Source organism: Strongylocentrotus purpuratus, unplaced genomic scaffold (assembly GCF_000002235.5).
Source record: "Strongylocentrotus purpuratus isolate Spur 01 unplaced genomic scaffold, Spur_5.0 spur5_scaffold_21, whole genome shotgun sequence".
NCBI lineage: Eukaryota > Metazoa > Echinodermata > Echinoidea > Camarodonta > Strongylocentrotidae > Strongylocentrotus > Strongylocentrotus purpuratus.
Genome location: NW_022145607.1, coordinates 3,305,432 through 3,327,281, shown reverse-complemented (window position 1 = coordinate 3,327,281; position 21,850 = coordinate 3,305,432). Strand labels below are relative to the sequence as shown.

Below are 21,850 nucleotides of genomic sequence, written 5' to 3'. Positions count from 1 at the left end.
TTTGTTGTACATGTACCTGTTCGTTCCAGTGCAAGACCAGCTTCACCCTGTTACTTGTTCAACCAGAAGATCACATCATCACACAATAAGTCATATTGAAATCAGTTCTGACAAAGATTCCTTCAAATATTAATTCCTTCTGAAACAGATTGGAACTCTTCACCGCCATCCATAGTTAACATTAACAATCCAGACATATTCAAGGCTCATACTGTGCATGTACAAATGTACACTGTAGCTTGTGTGCAACAACATTTTCAATGATATTATTTCATTGTTCATGCCCAACCCAGTTTGTCCAGGTGTATTGCCTGTTAAACCTTATTATTTTCCAGTTTCAGTTTTTTTGTAATACAATTTAATTTCTTTTAATTGTAGGAAAGATCATGATGTGTAACATTTCTTTTGAAATGCTTTTGTCGAAATTGCTTAATGCATTACCCAACAGGTTCATGTAGGCAATGGGTTCAACTTCATAAGTTGACATGATCTTCTTGCAGCAATGCACAAGCACCGGACTTAGAAAGCTATACAATTCAGGGATGAATTGAACATTTGCGTAATGGATGGCTTCAGTAGTCAAGAAATATGCTTAAAATGATTGTTAATGTTAAAAGATCATTGTTTTCAGAATTTCAGATATGATAGATGTCATAACAGGAAATTGAGATTTGAGAAGTAATTTAAAACAAGAAATTGAGAAGTGATTAAAGTGATCTAAATATGTTGAAAAAAGAGAAAAAGAAAAAAGAAAAGAAGGAGGACAAAAAGAAAAAAGAAAAACAGGACTGGGGAAGAAGAGGAGGAGGTAGGAGGGAGGGAGAGAGAAAAGAGGATAATTCCTCTTGGATATACTTACCAGTACATATGTTTGGTACATTGTAGGCCTACATATTATTGTGCAATTGGGAAAATTAGCCAGTTCAGGTATCAAAGGACCCAAATACATTTGTAGGCCAATCCTGAATATTAGTCTGGACACTGTGTAATATTTTCTGTCCTGAACTGGGAAAGGCTCCTTTGCAAAATCTATATCCTTCATTCAAAGTTTTTCATTTATTGACAAAAAGGAAACATTCAGACAGACTAATTTAGCAGTTTATCAGTAGGCCTGCATACATGTACATGTAGCATTAATTGTACACGCTCCTAAAAATTTAAAAACCACTCAGAAAAAAAGTGATTTTAAGGTTTTGTTTCTCTTTCAACACAAATTTAGATGAAAATTCACAATTTTTAAGGCAGTAAAAAAGTGTAAAACATGATCTTTTTAGGTGTTCTTTAAAGCATGCCGGACTGTATTAATTGAGAAGTTAGGATCTAGTCCTTTGTCATGAACACACACTTGTGAATTATCACTATGTCGTCAGTTTCCCCTAGTTAAGTTTTCAAATTAGAGGTATATAAATATTATTACATAGCCATGTTGTACAGTAAATACCTCAATCTCATTATAGAGATTTTTAAATATTTATATATTTTAAAAATAACTCACATTAATAACAAGGAAATTTCCTGTTCCTACCTGTACATATGTCTTTGTATCCCACTGTATATTTTACCCCCAGGTGGTACTGTCAGCCTCCAGCCTCTGCATTTTCCTGTTGCTAAAGTTCATATTCACTGCACAAGTTTAGCAAACACTAATTAAAAAAAAAATCATGGTTTCAATTTCCAAGAAATATACATTCCTCCTCCTTTCTGTAGACTTTAAACAGGATAATATTAATGAAATTGGACTTGGATTTACGTATTTTACTATATGTTTAAAAAGATGAGCTCAAAGAATCATGATTGATAAGAAAAAAACATTGTATGTATGCCCCCTCTCTCTCCTTCTCTCTTTCTCTCTTCCCCTCTCTGTCTCTCCCTCTCTCCCCCTCTCTCCCTCTCTCTGTCTCTCTCTGTGAGTGATGGTACCCAGAAAGCAACAAACAGGAATAAGAATCATTGGGTGAGGAATGTCTTTACAAGGATATCCTTTAATGAAGATCTTCCTCTCCATTGGCGTACTGTGGATTACCTTCAAACAACTGTGTGCAGTCTCTTCGGTCATGTGATGTTAAAGAGAAGGTTGAGTTCTGGGAAGAGGTGAAAAATAATTTGTAAGCGTTATCATTGTATTATGCAAGTGTGGAAGAACATGAAATAAAAAATATTCCCTGAAAAGCATGGTTCTTCAAATGCCTTAATATTCTAAATATGGCGTGTAAAATCATAAAAATGTGGACAAATTTTTATGCTACATGTTTGTGTAGTCCCATGTACACCTATCTGTGTACAGTGCTTTTAACTTGACCAAGACTGGGCCAAATTTCTTATCATTTTAATGATTCTAGAACCTTGCAGTTCACACCAATACTTATATGCTAGATGATCAACCTTTTCTGATCAATTCCACAACGTTTCTTTCACAATGCAATTGCATGACCAGAACTCAACTTTATCTTTAAGTGCATATCACTAACAGAACACCAGCCTATGGCGTCGCTCTTCATATAATCCTGTGTGATATCAGAATACATCACACTTTGTTTCTTCTCATTACAACTTTACAGTAGGTCAAAACCTCTCAATCACTGGTCTCTTTATTGACAGAGAAAATAGATAGCACATTACAATTTCGTTTATTCCCACTAATGCTATCTTGGAACAGCTGGTTTGTATCTAGAGCTTTTGATTAGCTTTTATGTAGTATGTAGTATCCATAAATAAAGTTGAATTATTATGTGTAGTTTGTTTTTAGGTGCTGATTAGTCCATCACAGACTTTGTCAAGATTACACAACTATCCAAAGAAGTGCAAACTGGAAACTTTCTGTGAACCTCATAGCCTGATCTAGATTAAGACTCATGCTTGGAAAACAAATACATAATCCAGTTATTCTTAGCGTTGTTCGACTGAGACGAGTGGAAAAAACTCATTTCCGTTCCTTGGGGCTTGCTATTTTTGGTAGATTTTTAATTACCCTTTTAATCTGTCTTGTAGACCTTGCATGCAGAGGAATCGAGTAATCACCAATGACTGTATTAAAGACCTCTATTAGAGTCTATAGTTGGAGTTGATCTTCTCTCAAAGTTGGAAAATCTTTGTATTGTTTATAGTTTGAGGCCAATATTGTGTCCAATATCTTGACCGACCCTATACATTTTCATTCTATGAATAATACAAGTACACTGTATTTACATGTAGCTGCATTTATACTGCAAGAAAAAACTGGGTTTTTCATATTTCAGAGTTTCGTTGGAAATTGCTAGGCAACTACCCATGAACACACACACACACACACACAAAAAAAAAAAAACAACATACCTCTGGAATTTTTTTTTTTAGGTGCCGGCAGAAAATAGTTTTTGCAGTGTAAATGCTTGCTCTAAAAACACAAGGAAATTTTCCAGTTTTTTGGGTCACCTGACCTTGCTTCCGTGCTATAAATGCTTGCAGAGCAGCAACAAACGGCTCATGCGCACAACTTGCTAAAAAAAGAATTAACAAATACCAACATTTTTGTTAATGTGTTATTTCTAGTAGGATAAGTGGTAGTTAATAAAGACTAATTGTTTTTATTTCAATTTTTGTTTCAGCAATGTAAATATGCCCTGTAATAGTGGGAGTTCTATAGCAAAAAGAACGGCAATATGATACTCTATTGATCATTTGTGTGTTAACTTGTTTGACTTACCACCTTGGAAAGAGGAAGTATATATGCAAAACTATGCAAACAAATATTCCACATCCACCTGTACCACTACTGTATATGAAATCATATACTAATTATTGACTGTAGGTGTGAGTTTCAACAGTCAAGAGCTAACTTTGATTGATGATTGTACATGTACGTGCCAAGTATAATACTGGTACTTTTGTTTAAATCATCGTACAGTGCACTTTTGCAATATGAGACATTCCTGAATTGTATACAGGGTTGTATACTTGAACAGTCATTTTTGTTTCAAGAAACTTTTGTGAATTACAAATATTGAGTGTTGTGTTTTAGTTGTGATTTAATTATTTTACAGTACGAAACTAACATTGTCTGTTAGAGTGAGAAGGATGTTCAAAACAGAGCTAATTTATGTACATGTATGTCTGGCTTTTGAATCTGACAATAGAGACTCCACAAAGGGAAAGATTTGACAAACTGCTTTAGATCTGTCCCTTTCAACTAGTAAAACTTACAATTCTGATATGAAACTGAAAATGAAAATGAAAATGAAAATGAAAATGAAAATGATTTGGTTCATTTGTAATGAAGCTGTCCTCATCTTGCTTGATTACACTGCCGCATTTGACACTATCAACCACGACCTGTTACTCCATCGCTTAGAGAACGACTTCTCCATCACCGGCACCGTACTTCAATGGATTCGCTCCTATCTCATGCACCGAACTCAGAAGGTGATCATCAATGACACCAACTCGGAATCATTTCCCCTCATCTGCGGCGTTCCTCAGGGTTCCGTGGTCGGCCCCCTCCTGTTTATTCTTTACACCAGCCCTCTCTCAAATGTTATTAACCTTCATCAGAATATTCAACACACTATGTATGCAGACGACACCCAGATTTATGTAACTCTTCACCCAAACAGCAGGACAGTAGCCGCGAACAAACTCACCAGTTGCCTCAATGAAATCAAAACCTGGTCTTTTCAAAACTGTCTCTGCCTTAATGATTCAAAATCTGAAATGATTCATATTACTTCTAAATTTCGGAACTCAGACCCCTTTCCTGATCTTGTTATGAGTGATGGCTCTCTCAGTTGTTGTGCTTCTGTGCGTGACCTTGGTTTAAATATTGACAGCAATCTTACTTTCAAACAACACATTAGTAATATTTGTAAGTCTGCTTCCTTTGGTATATATAAGATCAGTAGAATCAGGAGGCTACTTGACCGACCCACAACTTCAAAATTAGTCCATGCTTTTGTCTCGACCCATATCGATTACTGTAATTCTTCTCTTTCTGGCCTCCCTCAGTCACATCTAGTCCCACTTCAAAGGGTACAGAATGGCGCTGCTCGGCTTGTGACTCTCTCGCGTAAATCAGAGCACATAACTCCAATATTGAACTCACTACATTGGCTTAAAATTCACCACCGCATATCCTTCAAAATTCTTCTCCTGTGCTACAAAGCTATCAATGGCTTAGCCCCCTCTTACCTTTCCGATCTCATATCCTTACGTTCCCGTACGTCGTCACGAACACTTCGTTCATCTTCCACATTACTGTTAACACCTGGACCCCGCACTAACACCCGGTATGGTGACCGCGCCTTTTCAGTTATTGCCCCCGCTCTCTGGAACAAACTGCCCGCCTTTATTCACTGCGCCCCCTCTGTATCTCAATTCAAATCTCTACTCAAAACCTATCTTTTCAAATTGTAAATTGCAGTTGTGCGTCGGTCAATGGAGGTGCGCACCATATTTGTCTTTATTTAGTTGATTGCCACTGTTTTTCTTACCTTATCTATGTTACTTTTGTATTTTTGCTTTTTCTTCTAATTTAATTCTACGGGTTATAGTCTTCTCTTAATCAGAACACTGTGCGCTTAGAAACATCAGTATTAAGCGCCTAATAAATGTTATGTATTATTATTATTAATGTAATATCAATTTCTCAATATTAGTCAATGTAAATGTATGTAACCATAGTAGTGCACAATTATGTTGAATGTTCATTGCAATTACATACATAGCATACCAGCTTGGATAGGACTGAGATAGGTTATTGTAATACATGTAGGTGTGATCACTGTGATGCAACTAATTACTTCCTAAATAATACGATCTGGTAGTTAAAGGGAGTACCAAGTCCTTGGAAGTGTGAACAGTTTGTGGGCTATCAATTCTCTGAGTCCTGGCCATGCTGACTGTTATAACAACAATTTAAGTGAATAAATGTTCATTTGAATTGAATTGAATAGCTCATATAAACCTGACAAATGCGTGCACAATTATCTCTACTTTCCACCATTAACCATTTATACTCTCTAATGTAAATTTAATACCGGTACTGCAATCGTACTATTGAAACCTTATCATTAGCAATTTAGTAGATCACAAGTAGACCTAGTGTGTATTACTTGTTATATGACCATCTTCTCCATTATGTATGATTCATTATGAAATGCCATGGTGTGGGAGTACTGTGATTATGATTGAAGCCATGGCATTGATGGTCCATATATGTATAGGGGGAGAGAGGGAGGGATAGAGAGGAGAGAGAGAGAGACAGAGAGAGACAGAGAGAGAGAGAGAGACAGAGAGGGAGAGGGAGAGACAGAGATAGACAGAGAGAGAGAGACAGACAGACAGACAAAGAGAGAGAGAGAGAGAGACAGAGATGCACCGAGACTTTCCTTTGAATGAAAATGAGAACAAAACAATTTAGTTAAAAAAAAAGAAAAGAAGTAAAACAACATAAAAGTAAAACAATATAAAAGTGGGAACATGTGTTCAAATATGATTATAAGTGTATTTTATCAACAATTATTGGCCTATAATAGTTCTGAAGTACAATTGTTGATGTACATGTATGACACACCTTTCTACGATGGAAATGGAAAAAAAATCAAAACAAGGATGAAACAGGGTCACTGTGCGGTGAAATACTTCTATGAATTTTGTCAATTAACAACAATAAAAAGATATAACAATTGTCATCAAAATTCACCACAATGCATGACTTGACATGCCCACACTAATCTATCAAATATTTGTTCTGGAAGTTCAGTTTGTAGGTGCGTCTTAGCTTTGCTACCAATTGATTGTCAAGAGAGTTTGGAAGCTCACTAGTTACAAAGATTTGGGTTTGGAAGAAACTCATATACTGTAGTATGATATTGATATTGATTGTGTAGTGGAATGCCAGAATGTACAATAATAATCCACTTGCTACCCCTAGCTCAAAGGTTGTTGGTCTTTATATTAAATTTTTTTGTAAACAGTATATGCTAGTATTATATGATGACAGGTTTATGCCATGCAATATAGAACATAACAGTATTGAGCTACATGTACATGTATGTGTCCGTATCAACTTATGATCCAAAGTGTGAAAGTGAGCAATAAAAGAAGGATACCTTTCTTCCTATTTCGGCACTTCACAGTCAAGTCAATAGGCTGTATGCATTTTTATTTATAATACGGTACTTCTTTCAAGTTTCTATAAATCGGTGAACGTGCATGGGATGAGTGTTCCAAAACCAAATGAATTTTCCAGATGATTTGAAGGTGATCAGTCAGTCGGCTGCCTGCAAGAAGGCCGTAAGAGACATCTATTGCCAATGGCAGTAACAGCCTTCTTGCAGGCAGCCAATGCGGTGAACAATGCTCTCTTGTGATGATTTGACACACTTCTCTAGCCCTAGCTTACCCTCTAGTCTACAGGCACAAACACCCTGCAACAATATTTATCATGTGATTGGGTTTTAAAAAATGGTCTGAAGTGGAAGACTATACTGCACTCCATTCTCTCACACTGTCATTATCAGAGATTATAAAAGTTACATATAATGATATATTGATATAAGTTAGGCTCAAGGCTTTCTGAAATTTCATTTGAAAGTGTCTAAATAGAGTCTGTATCTGCAGACTACTTACTACTTCCCTTCTCCTCTAGGTGTTCACACTTTTAGGTACCGGTAAAAGATACTTTTTAGATCCCAAATTTGAACTGTATAATTAAAAATTACTTCATACATTTCACAACAACCGGACTCATCAGAAGTTGAATTTCAAGTTCAAATAAACTTCAAGTAAGGGTTACTCGATACATAGCTCCTTTTGGCTTGGAATATCGCACTTTCCATGTAGATATTGTAAAGGCAGCCTCCAAATTTCCAGCCAATGCCCTCAAGAAATCTATACCGAATGCAAAGCACCTTATTTTGGGGAAAACTGCCTGGTTTGTGTCTTGGTTTTATCCTTTACAGATATACATGTAGTTCTGGTTGTGCCTCAAAATAAAAGTGTTTTCAGATCAGGTTTTCCTCCCTTATCAAAAATCAGGGGACATTTTCCAAAAGTGAAGGGTATGAATACAACTTTGATCACATGATAGTTTGACCTTCTGAGTGCAAGTTCATACGGAAATCACATCTGGAAATTATGGGTTTGTATCCAGCTAATTTGGTCAATTTGATCATGGAAGTGAAGTGAGGGAAGTGAATATTGGCATTGTCTGTCTACTAGCTGCTCCTTCAGGCTTCAAGTTACAATGTATTGTATAAATGCAGAGTGCATGTTGGTATTTCTGTGTTTATTGTGGAGAAAATAGATAAAAGCTTCATCAACGTCATTTAAGTAAACACTTATCACCTTGGAGGAAACATGGTTTGATAGAAGGCTCTTCCTGTAATTGTAAAAGCATTTACGTTACATACTGAACTGTACTAGGCTATTATGTAAAAGAGAAGCTGGAGCTGAAACCATAGCGTGCTTCACAGTTCATATTTTATAATGAACTGATATTACAGGTTCATTAACTAATTACAATTATCTACCATTTTATACTCCTTGCCGTTAATTTAGAGAGAACAATATGGAGGCAGCCTAGAACTATTAAAGGTATTACAAAGTTTTGGTATTGGGTCATGAATTTGGTTCAAATGAACATAGTGGGAGCATACAGATGCGATCCTACAATATTCAGTGATCGTTGTCAAATCAAATCAAATCAAAAGATCGTTGTCAAAATTTACCAAAGCTTTGTTATATTTTTGGGGCCTTACTGAAACTATAAATGGTATGAAAGATTGAAGACGTGCGAGTGTGGGAAGCTTGTTTCAAAAGGATGTATGCCTACATGTACATAGAGGAAAAGAAGGGGAGGATAGGGTCTTTTGAAGGTTAGGGGGGAAGAGATAGAGGGTGTGAGAGAGAGAGAGAGAGAGAGAGAGAGAGAGAGAGAGAGAGAGAGAGAGAGACTCAGAGAGAGAGAGAGAGAGAGAGAGACTCAGAGAGAGAGAGAGAAAGAGAGAGGGGGAGGGAGAGAAGAAAGGAAGGAAGAGAGCAGGAGGAGGAGGAAACCTCTTTATAATCTGTTTGATCTTGGGTCTCCCAAAATATCGAAGGACTAGCAAATCTTAATGGCATTGGCATGACTCTTCCTACATTCGTCAGTCAGCCCATTTAATGATGCCCAGGGAATTGTTTCCATAATGGTGAATAGATTTCTTCATCTTTGCGTCACTCTCAGAACATGAGTTTGTGACGCAAGTCAAACTATGCATGGATTGTACTCTGAATGGTGTCCCCGTGTGATTTTGTATCTGTTTAGTGTGAGTATTGTTAGACATTTTAATTGTTAGTATTTATGAAGCTCCATATGAAATACTTTTTCTTTGATTTTACAGACTGGTATTTGCAGTGTAGTAGTATTAAAGGTAAAGACCAGTTATGGTCATGCGATTGTGAAAGAAACGTTGTGGGATCGATCAGAAAAGGTTGATCATCTAGCATCTGCAAGGTTCTGGAATCATCAAAATGATAAGAAATTTGGCCCATTCTTCGTAAAGTTACAAGCACTATACACAGAAAGATGTATATGGGACTACCCTATATCTCTCACAGACCATGAGAGAAACAAATTTACCAAATATATGAATTAGTTGGCGGTTTCCCGGCAAATTTTTTATCATCATGTATTAGTCAACTCAAAACATATTCTTTCACATGATTGGTAATGAGAGCTTCCATTTCATTTTTTGAAATTGGGGCGTTTCCAATACTGGTCTTTACCTTTAATGAAGATGCTAAGGCCTTTATTGCATACCTAATAGTTTATACATACATGTATAATGTCACATAGCAAAAGCACTCTGAATGTGCAGTAAGAGTAGGCTTAGTGTGGCTGTTGATCAAATTTTAGAAAGAAAATGAAGGGGAAAAAAAAAGGAAAATAAAATATTTGTATAAACAAGGAGGTAATGAAGGGCTAACTACAGGTATGTACCCACAGCCTTATCTGGAGCAAAGATTGATGTTGCAGCTGTAAAGCTGTGATTGACTGTCTAGCACTTTAGTTAAGATAATATTCTTGCATACAGGGTGTAATGCATTTAACATCAGTAATGACATTGCCATTTATAGCCTATCAGTATCAACCATATTTTGATAATTTCGTACAAAGTTAAAGTCTTTAGCTACACTGTAGCTAGCCCTCGTTTGATTGATAGTTAGAGGTTAGTTGCCTGATCCTGGTTAGAGTATGCACAGAGCTTTTCAACAAGCCGGTAACAGTAGGTAGCAACTAAAGTGACATGAAACAGGTTTTTTAAAATTTTCAAAAACCTGTTTCATGTCACTTTTCATACATGTGTAGGTGGTTAGGGCTAGGTTTGAAGCAAAGCTGAGGATGTGACGTATAGTATGTTGGAGTGACCGCTCTATGGTCAGTTTTGTACACAAACCAGATTTTTAGGTTCTACTAGTCCACATTTAGGTTATAATTCTAGTATGAACAGGGAGGGTTTTCAGTGGATCAATTAGGTGCTGTCATTGGTCAGTTGTTAGTTGTCTTTGGAAGTTTGGATATACAGTATAAAGCCTTCACATACATGTAGCTCAGGTTACCTTTATGATGTGATAAAGCTTATAGATATATCTCTGTTTCAAATTTGGTCTATCTTCCATATGTGAACAGGGCTATGTTTGATGTGGATAAATGGCTGCCTGGCTGGCAGTCAATGGCCCGAATCTGACTCATATTGAGTTTGGGTTAAGCCTGGGAGGGTGTATATAAAGTGATGTTTATATTTCCCAAGTCCAGTAAGTGCTTGCTTCCAGTCTCACCAGCCCTCCTATCTACTTGTTTCTATAAATATGAATAATGTACTCTAGCAAAGTTCACACGAGAGGGTCTGTAAACTCCTGTAGCTCGTGGGTTTAAAATTTGAGGTTATCTTGTACTAAAGGACCATGCAAACACAACTTTATAACTTTTAGGTTTACCTGAAGTTATAATGCACGAGCGATCTTGTGGTTGACACGAATGACAGATTTATTGTAACAAAAGATGAGAATTTATGACATAATTTGGAGCCTAACAACTGGCTAATGCATGCTTGATTTTTGTCTAGCCTCATGGCAGTTGTGTTTAACAGAAGGTTCAGTATGATTATCTCTGAATTTCATAATAGTGTATCATGTGTTTACAGTGGTTTACCCATTGTTCAGGTGGAAAATGCCCCCCCTCCAAAAAAAAAAAAAAGCACCCAGTATGAACTTTGATTCTTCTTTCTTGTGTATTACTATGTTTTGACTACAATGTAGACCACAATAAACAATTCTTAATCAGTTGTCAGTAGTTGGTTGGTTGGCTAAAATGTAGAAGCTGTTATAAAAAGGTCCCTTTTCCAATATAGGGAATCACCCTACATGTACAGCGATGGAATGCAATCAAGATTTTTAAAAATGTTGATAGAGCCATCAATTAAATTTGCACAGATACAGGTACTGCAGCTACAATGTAAGCCAACACATGTTTTACTTGTACATGTATGTGTAATTGAATAGCATTTCATCATGTGTGATTAAATAGCATTTTATGATAGTGAATCTTATTTAACAATACAAATTGATTGTGGCTTAATGACTTTAGGATGGATGTGCTTTGTTAGAGGAACCGAGAGTCCACCTTCGTACTTCCTGAACTATTTCCTCTATCAATCTTTCTGTCACCTGACCCTCCCTCTTTCTTGCTCTTCCTCTCTCCCCACCTCTCTCTCTCTCTCTCTCTCTCTCTTTCATTCCCTCTCTTATCATTTCTTTTTCTCTGCTCTGTTATATCTCTCTGTCTCTCAATTCCTCTCCTCGCCTCACTTTCTCTTTCTCTTTCTCTTTCTCTCCCTCAAAATATCTTTATTCTCTCCAAAAATTAACTTCCTCTTTCTTCCCCTCTCCTGCCTCATGATTTAACTCATTGATGACAGTGCCCAAAATATCTTGGACTGATGTCTTTTGAAAATGTGTACACACATGTTCCAAAGTCAAACTATATTCTGCATGTCTTAGCTTCAAAAGTTCCAAGAAAAAAATGATTAATCAAAGTAAATCAACAAAGTGATGCTCATCACTTCTGCCAGCCACAACCAAGGTTTTTTTTTGTAAATATGAACAATAGCAACACATTATCTATCCTCATTTATACATGTGCTGGTAAGCCTTGCCAAGTCAGTTGTATGAAATAAAAGAGTTTGAACATGAAAGTGAAACAGAATTAAGAGGTCCCCAGTTTAGCATCCATCTACCTTAATCATGATAAATGGGATTGAAATGAGGGGGAAACTAGAAAGTGAGCCTTCATGTAATGGTGATTAGTTGTACATGTACGCTGTGTTTATACGAAGGAATATTTCGCTGTGATTGTAATATTTAATCACATTCTATGCATGATAATGAGATACAAACCAAGAATCTCTAGAAACCTGAGATGATACCTTGCTGCCTTTACTTCATTAACCTGCACATGCTTTTAGTCAGCTTAGTGAAAAAAGAGCTAATGTTAAAAAAATAATTTTCTGGGGATAATCACCTTAAAAGGTTTCAGAGTTCACAAATCAGTTCATGGAATTGTACAACTTCACTTGCTATTTCTAGCTTGGAATTTGGCAATTAGACCCTAAAATTTGTTTCTTTTAGATTTTCTCTCAAAGGAATGAATTCCCTAACATCGAAGATAAAATCTGCATCTCAGAAGAAAAAATCTTGACATGACCAAGTTAGATCTCAGTTGATGTCATTTAGATAAATGAGGAAGGAACTAAACAACCATTGAGCGTGATAAATGGACATCAAGGATATATGCCGACCATTGTCTTTGTGACGGTAGTCATAATAAGAGTCTAACTTCAAGTCAAAGAATTACTGAAGAAGTTTCTGTTTTCATACAGCTTTTTGTCTTTATTCAAGCACAGTTGGATGGAAATTTGCCTTCTTTTGTACTTGGTGTGCTGATAGACTTCATTTGATGAGGATTCAGTAAGGTAACCATTGGGTTGAGTTGATTTCAATACATTAATCACAAGGACAACATATGTCGTGATTATTTCTAGAGTAAGTGAATTATATTGGATTGTGACTGCTTGTTGTACATACTAGATACTTTCACAATGCATGAAATGTTCAGGACTTTTTGTAAGTACATGTACATGATCTTGAACTTAAGATTTGTGAAAGTTTTATCCAGCAAAATCTATATGCTTTTAAGAATAGTATGGTTATAAAGTATGTTAGATATTATGCTGGATACACGTAGTTTGAGTGCATGTACATATTGTTGAATGAGGTAAATGTTGCCTTGGGGTGGAGCATGACTTCATATTTAAAGCTGCTATTCATGCTGTGAAATCATTCTGTATGATTTGGTAAGCTTGTCTGTCAGTGTGGCGCTGGCCTACATGTAGTCGGCTGGTCTGTATGGCTCTGATAAAACTAGCATGGGTCTCTGAGGTACATGGCTACAGTGATATACTCAGTGAAAGACCCTGTCCATTTTCATCAACCAACACAGAAAGGAAAAGAGAGTAGACTTTTACATTTTAATGAAGTAATAGCTCTCTTTAATAACAGTGTATGATTTCTTGTAAAAACAGAGAACTTAAGAAGGAAATACTTTTAACTTGCAAAATTGCTTTGAGCCTCAATCCTCATAAATCTACCTCTTTGGATGTTGCAAGACCATATTTCACTTCATTTCGACCAAGGGTGAAAAAAATCCTGTCGAGAATCTTGATTTGGGAAAAGAACAATTATTGTTTCAAGTTGTAGAAGTGGTTACACCCAAGCATTTTTGGATAGGATTGAGGGAATGCAAGTCTAGAAGACAAAGAAGAATCAAGATGATGCGTGGATATAAAGTAGGGGACAGCCTTGTCAGCAAGGTAGGAGGGGGCAGCACAAGAGAGTCAGCATTTCATTGCTGTTGTGTCTGTCATTGAGCACCAGTCAGTCTGGAAGGTAGTGATAATGTTATACACCAGTCTCTAAGGGTTAAGACCGTATCCCCTCCTCCTCTTGAATTTACTCATTTCCCGCCAACGTTGCTATGACATGTGACGTCGTCGTCGTTCAGTCACTATCATCCAAACCTCAGTGACATCGCTTGCTCTGGAAGCATCAAGAACACGGAGATGATACTATCATGGCTCTCTATTGTTCAAAGTTGTTGTAATCTTTTCAGACATTGGAAGTGGATCCTTTGTTGTATAACTGTCGGACAGACTTAAAGTGGTTTCTGCGAGGAGTGATACCTACCATGTTCATGTCTGGTTTTAGTTTCCATCTTTTGATAGAAGGAGAAGTGGATTGAAAGTTACTGGCAGCTAGTCATTCTCAGGTTTGAATGTCAATTTAGTACACTTTATTCACAGCATCAATGATTTGTTATATTGTTGCCTTCACTTTGCAAGATTGTGATCACACTTCTGCCTTTAGTGCAAATATTGTACATTCATAGAAAGAAAGTAGAAGACATAATTATACTCATTTTATATGTGTAATACGTTAATATCGCTGGATATATATTTCATCACATTTTAAGGTTCTCTTTTATTTTTCATTTTGGGTGTAGGGTACAGGACTACAGGTCTTGAAATTAATTTTCAATCGTAAGACTTTATCCAAATTAAAAATATTTAAATAGGTTTAAAACTAAGCATGAGATGTTTTGTGAGAATGAGACCAGACTTTGCCTTGCATTGTAGGTTTGTCTATTAGAGGAAAATTACTTGTCACTTGTAGTCCAAAGAAGCAAATCCGTTATGTTTTCACATGAATGGCAAGATGACTCAAACCAGTTGCGTATATATTTGAGAGACTCTGCACATGTATGTGGACCTCGAACCACATTTAAACTTCGGTCACACATGAAGAGATAGACATCAAGAAACCACCGTGACAAAATCACAAATGATTCAGTGAGTAACTGAGATTAATCAATGCTAATTTGGGGTAAAAAAAAGTAGGTGCATTCAACTAAAAAACCCGGAAGCATTGTCCTTAATAATTCTTTGTGGAGTTTGTGATGGTAATAGCACACTATGTTTTATGATATCATTATTAGCCAGTATTGCCACAGCGGTTTCTTTCTTCTTCTCTGTAATTTTTTTCTATGTCATATGTGAATAAAGTCCTTAGGCTTTATATAGAAACCTGTGGTCTATAGTTCATTTTTGTTTACATTGAATGTTAACAAAAGCGGAGGGTTGAGCTCATGTACTTTCTTCTTTGTACAAATGATTTCTTTTCATTTGCTCTAGGAATGAGTCATCATAAACTTCAAACCCAAATCAGCATTTTCAATTTCAATTTCATCAGGAAATGTACGTGTAACACCTATTCTTGCCTTCAAAATAGACCACAAATATCAGCTTGATGGCATTAACTAAATTTGCTTTTTATTGTTTAAAAAAAACCAAAAGATTTTACTACACTTTTCAGAAATGGAAAATTATTGTTTTTCTTTTCTTTTAAAACAGTTTTCTTTAAAAAAAAATTGATTCTCATAAATTTAGCCGACTTTTTTTCTTCCAGATACTGTATTAAATAATACTAAAAAAGAAACACCAGTCATTGATTATTTATTAGTAATTGTTTGCAAAAAAAATTATTCTCGCATTGAGCTGGCTATCTTTTATTTCCAGACAATATGAAGTACACAGATTGAAATATAGGTCAGTTTAAAATCCTTTGATCATTATTTTTACGTAAATGTACATATTTGTGTGTGCCATTAATGAGTTGTTATTCATAACTTAAAAAACAATTAAAAAGAAAATTGTGATGTATTAAAATTCTCACAATGTACAGATAAATACTTTTCATATGCCAACATATTTAACTGTAAATACAACTTCACTTAATGTGTTCACTGCATGTTGCACCTGTACGATGTGTTATGAATCTTTCTATTAAGAATCAGACTGAGCTGGATTAACGCTATGACGCTTGTTTTAGAATGCATGAAATCTTTGCAAAACTTCGGCACTTGTCTAAGAAGTTTCTAAATTTATCTTGAGTTTTCTTGTATTCAAGAAACAGTGACATTTTCAACACTGGTTGATTTACCCCTGGGTCCTTAGCTTTCAACCTGCCATGTTGGTAACATGATAAGATTTGAGAAAAGGACCTGACTCATTCCTTCATCTAGGCTCCCTTCCAGACTCCTAACTAAAGATTAGAAGTTGACTTCTAAATTCCCATATTCTTTATAGGAACCACCTGGTTCCACTCGGCAGTGGGTTAAGTGGGTTAAGACAGAAACTGTGGCCTACATGAAATTTATGAAATTAGTTTGTGAAATTTCAAGATATACTCTGTAATTTCAGCTTTAAACAAGCTTGCCAAAGGCTTGTTTGACATCGATACAATGTGGCACATATTCTGGTTATACATTTAGGCTTGTAGGTATCAGCAATATGCATATTAAAAGTTATCAAAAATTAACATGAAAATCAAGATTTCAAAACGCAGATATTTTTGTCTGGTTTTATCATGTTAATACAGAATGGGACAGCTTACTATGTACATGTAAATGGCATTTAACTTGTATAATTCTATTTAAAAAAAAAAAAATAAAAATAGTTAAAACAAACTTTAAAAAAATTATGCTCAAAAGTAAATGCTGAACTTTGAAGTATGGCCCACACCTTTGGTTCCATTTGACTCTCTATTTTAATGCACTTATTTAAAAGGGATGCAATAGGTAAATGGTTTCAATTGCATTGTATGTCATCAAACAAGACAGAAAGCTTTATCCATCTTAATCTTACACGAGTAATGATGTTAGGCCTCTTATTATTGGATCGTCTTGGAGGCAGACTAGACTCTCTGTAAATGTTCTTTCATCGGTTGATCTAGCAGTGTATGCTTTACGCATCGAGCGCGACGGGGCGTCTCTATCTCTAAGTCACATTCAGCTAAGCAGGAGGAAGTTACCCTGCCATACTCATCCAAAATGTTCCCCTCTCCCAGCTTTCCCCCTCTAAGGCCGTGTTCATAAAGCTATATTTCAGCCATAAATCACAGTCTTGAAAGATGTTCAGTTTAAGACATGGTTCGGTCCATTTGGAAACCTGGTTTTGCTAAAATCATACCTTCTAGACTTCCTTGAATATAACATAATGTCTAGTATGTTTTACTGCAGTCAAAGAGTAGATAAATCTGTAATCACAAACCCCACATCACTCATTTTGTCCAGGTTCTATAAACTGATATGCATACTGTACATACACAACACTAACATACATGTTGGTTAAAAAATGGAACCAAGACTAAAACAAAAGTAAGATATTTATTCTGCGGAGAGTGAGAAGGGTGTTATAGAGACAGAGTTATTGCACTTGTGGCTTTCATCAGACATCTTATACTGTAAAGTGAAAACATTAGAAAAGTAAGTCAAAGTCTGCATTATGGGCTATGCTATAGCTAGTGCTTTGTGAAATAAATAACCTATTTCAGCATAAAAACAGTTTTAAGAATCAATGTAGTGTGTTTCCCGATAATCACCTTTAACTGGTGGGTTAAGATTCTAGCTTCTCAAAGTTTTCTGAAAGTTTTCTGAACAGAGCTCTAGATTTCCCTCTTCCATCTCATGCAATGCATGGTGATGAGAGAGAACCCTAGACGATACATGCTCGGAATCAGAATCATGTCACCGTGGTGATGCTTTCTTCCCTCTCATACAATCTCTAGGAGGAAGGAGAGACTAAGAATACACCCTGACGTCTTTTATGTTCTCCAAGATCCCATCCCATGCGTCAGAACTTAGCTAGAAGGGGGATTGTGAGAATCCCCTTTTCACACATGATACTACCGCCTGATGATCTGATGATATTAACAATGGCTGTGGCACACACAGCGTCTTATTGTGAGGGCTGATTTTAGGAAGTGTTAATGTGATTATGATGTCATCTTGGTGATAGATGGTTGCTTTGATATTTTGGTATGAAGCATTACATCAAGCCTGTTTTAAGTCTCATCCCCATGTGATGTGGTAACTTCTTTAAGAAATCTGCCATAGCAAAGTCACATTTCAGTATACATTTTATAACTCACCAATACATCATTATGCTTGGTGCCTTAGTAACTTAGTAGTCAGTGTTTTAGTGCATTATACTGTACGTACATGTAAATGAGCCTTTCTTGCCAGTGGGTGCAGAGATTGAAAATGTTAGTCAGGACATATCTAGGGAGATTTCACCCTTCGTTGAAGGCTGGCTTGAGTAGAAGCAGAAGTACCTGAAAAAATTAGTTTCTGAAAGTTTGAGAAGCATTGATCTTGTAAGCTGAAAAGTGCAAGTTACACAACTGTAGTTTCATGTGGTTTTCCTAAACCCCAAAACAATCATTGTAAAGTTGAGCAGATTAGAAGAAATACAAACTTGAGTGGGAGTAAACAAATATGACATCATCGTTTCAAAATAAATAGGAAAACTGGGAAAGCTGCCAATGTTATCTAGATCTTGCATCTCTTGGCGTAGTCTTAGGGACCTCTTTATAGAGGTAGTCTGTCAGATTCTTACTTGTAGCTTAAACTCAAAATGAACATTGGTGGAGACATATTTGATAGTCTCATGGCCATTTCCATCCTAGGATTGAACATAAGAGATAGATAAGATGTACATGTAATACTCTCATGGCCATTTCCAACTTAGGATTTAGAAGAAGAGATTGATAAGATGTAATACTCTCATGGCCATTTCCAACCTAGGATTAAAAAGAAGAGATAGATAAGATGTAATACTCTCATGGCCATTTCCAACCTAGGATTAAAAATGAAGAGGAGATAAGGAGAAACAGTTTATTGCGCCAGATATACATGTTACCCCGTAAAACATACACATGCGCATCTGTGTGTGACTATAATTTTACCATACATGTTGTATTAACATGTACGCGCAGTATTGGGTTTCATAGTTTGTAATTGAACTACATATGAGGTCTAGAGGAGGTTTCAAGGTGATTCACAAGAGAAAGGAATTTCATTATAAAACATAGACAAAATACATTAATTGAAAAAAACATTGTTACTAAAATTGACCTTCATTTCTCTATATTGCAGATGAGTCATGCGAATGCACTTTTTTGAAGGATTTCTGTTGCAATTCTGTATAGTAGGGCCTATTGCTTTTTTATCAAAATTCCAATTAATTAGTATCTATTCAATCTGAGATTTAATTGATGTGGTACTTGTATATTAATCGTCCCTTTTTTTCTCCATTCATTGGAAACAATTTGGAAACTACCTTGAGCATTATCAAAATAATTGATGCCTTCTCAACATTTATTGTACGCATTCGAGAAGTGGATAATGATAATAATAATAATGTTGGCTTCTTGTTAAGTGCACCAGGTCCGTCCGTCCGTCTGTCCGTCACAAATACATGTATGTGATGAAGTAGTGCTCTGACATACACAGACTACGAAAGTAGCTCCAGGCTTCATTTTGTCAAAGATAAAGATATGGTTAGGGTTGCAATTTGGTGTTTTGGTTAGGTTAAAGGTTAGGGTTAATGTGAGCCATGGTGTTTGGTCCATATTTGGAGACTAAAATAAAAGGTTAAGAGCAAAAGGTTACTGACCACAGAGCAGAGGTGGCCAGAGCAGAGAAAGTGCATTGGAACTTGGAAGCCATCTTGAAGTCTTCTTCCAATAAACATGCACTTCCTATTTGTCAGGTATAAAAAGCAACGTTCATAGCAGGAAAGGATTAATTAAATGATTTCTATTTTAGCTGTAGCTTTTAATTTTTCATTGACATTTGAAAGCATCCCTTGCCAAGGTGTTTCTCATCTTCATAGCCTTTTTGTAAACAAAGGAGCAGTCATTCAACAGAAACGTCTATGATCTGAATTGATTTACAACTGTGACATTATAGTCTCATTTCAACTTTTTGAAATTCCTTTTTTTTTTCTTCAGTGGATGTCCTTGTAAAGACAAGTTATTTACAAAGGAAAGGTGAATGCTTTGTAAAGTGACCAATTCACTATAAATTTTAAACAAATATGTACATATTAATTTTCTTCTGTTTCTGCATAATGATCAAATTAAATAAATTAGTTAATAGGAGACGTTTTTGAAAATATGAAAGTGCTTCCTTGAAGGTTGATGCTGAGGAGTTTAAAACTTGCATTTATCATCACTCAGTGCAATCCATTAATCTACCCCTCAATCTACCCCTCAATCTACCCCTCAGACAATCCAAGGGGTACATCAAGGGTGTAACTCTTGCCTAATCCTAATCTTGATCATATCCCATTAGGTCACAAGCCACCAACTCACCCTGTTCACATTTAAACAAATTTATAAGTTCTTGATTCGTGTACATCTGTTAAAACAAAAAATTAATATCATATTTCTTTAGAATATTTTGTGTGTCCATTCACATCCTTTTTGTGATACAGTAATTGCAAAGTGGAAAAAGCCCAAACAATTAAACAGGAATGGAGAAGGATTTAACCCTGGTAATTAAGCCCTAAAAGAGCTCTTTTTAATATACCATAAACTCCCCTGAATAAATAGTTTTTTCTTCTTTTTACACTTTATGCCTTTGTCTGAAGATGTTTTCTCTTGTCTGAATTTTAACCAATCTCTTGATCAGCATGATAAATCTGTCCATTCATTTCTTGTACCATATCAAGAAAATAATTAGTCTATATTAGTCTAGTTACATACATTGCATTAGACATAATCCTGTATTATTGAGTCAGGCAGAGACTGTACTGAAGACTGTAAGTAGATAATGAGTTATTTTTGATTCAATTTCAATGCTAATTGAGAGATGAGTTAAGAGTTTTGTTTGATCATTAGTTACTGTGTCTGTGTTTGCCATTAATCATTACAGCTCTGTTTCATGAGTGTGGCTATGCACTGCCACCTTCTTTGGTTATTTGTTGCTTTTGTAGTATTGAGATGTGTGTATTAGTTTTTACTGTTTAAGGGTAGACCTTATACTGTCCCCTTTCAGCCCCTTTGTTTTGTATTCTTTCAGTTTCATAATATTTTGTACTTAATACCATGAAAAAAGTGGAGAAATTGTTTGATTTTAGCTTAGAAAAGTTAGTTTTACCTATAGATAAGAAAGGCACAGATGGAACAATATTACATTCTCATTAGAGAATTAGTTGCGCCAATATCACTTTTCTGATTCTTGCCCCAGCCATTGATTATATCATACAATGCTCATGTTTTAACATAAATGAAGTTTTTAATCAAATAATTTCATTTCACAGTAGGAAGAAAATTATCGAAGAATAACCTATTGAAATTTCAAAACCTTTGTGATTGTAGGTGTGATTGCAATTACTTGGTTTCATTTACCAAACAGTATACACAGAAAGAAGGCTGCATAACTATTCCTTCCAGTATTATTTTGTTTGTTCTGCATAATTGTGTATTGTATGGGCCAAAAACTGTTGATACTGGATCTTTTGCTGGGGTGGAATGATGGTGACTGAAAGGGTCTTTCCCTATTACATCATGTTAGGTTTCCAGGGTCCAGTGTTTGTTTTGTTTGGCTCTATACAAAGCCAGTAGACTTTACACAAATTGTATTGATTTCTAAAGTATACAGGTTGTGTTTTGAATCTAGCCTCCTTTTTAAAGTACAGGGTAAACCATTCTCTCTCTCTGTCTTTCTTTCTCTATGCCTGGATCTTTCCCTCTTCCTCTTTCTCTCTCAGTCTATCTCTCTTCCCCTTTCCCCATCTCTTCCTCTCCCCCTCTCTCCCTCTCTTCCTATCCCCCTCTCTTCCTCTCCCTATCTCTCTCTCTCTCTCTCTCTCTCTCTCTCTCTCTGTTTGATTGATCGCAACTCCAATAAGTTTCTTGATTTTAAATCGGATCTTGC

The 21,850-nt window shown here is 35.9% G+C and overlaps 1 long non-coding RNA gene across 1 annotated transcript; it reads left to right on the top strand.

Annotated features, from left to right (window-relative positions):
• Positions 1-135: 135 nt before the first annotated feature.
• LOC115928211 lies at positions 136-21,586 on the top strand. The gene is made up of 4 exons (XR_004065945.1): positions 136-703; positions 6,912-6,918; positions 14,165-14,169; positions 21,575-21,586. It is a non-coding gene; the product is annotated as an uncharacterized LOC115928211 (long non-coding RNA).
• The last annotated feature ends 264 nt before the right edge of the window (positions 21,587-21,850 follow it).